The sequence below is a fragment of the Poecilia reticulata genome, linkage group LG21, assembly GCF_000633615.1.
Source record: "Poecilia reticulata strain Guanapo linkage group LG21, Guppy_female_1.0+MT, whole genome shotgun sequence".
NCBI lineage: Eukaryota > Metazoa > Chordata > Actinopteri > Cyprinodontiformes > Poeciliidae > Poecilia > Poecilia reticulata.
The window spans coordinates 25,746,010-25,746,290 of NC_024351.1; positions in this window are offsets into that span (position 1 = coordinate 25,746,010).

The following is a 281-nucleotide window of genomic DNA, read 5'->3' on the forward strand; positions in this document are numbered from 1 at the left end:
ACAACGTTGACGAATACAACAACAGCTGAAACAACGTTGACGAATACAACAGCAGCTGGAAAAACGTTGCCGAATACAACAACAACTGGCACAACGTTGACGAATACAACAACAGCTGGAACAACGTTGCCAAATACAACAACAGCTGGAACAACGTTGCCAAATACAACAACAGCTGGAACAATGATGCCAAACACAACAAGAGCTGGAACAACGTTGCCAAACACAACAACAGCTGGAACAACATTGCCGAACACAACAACAGCTGGAACAACGTTGCC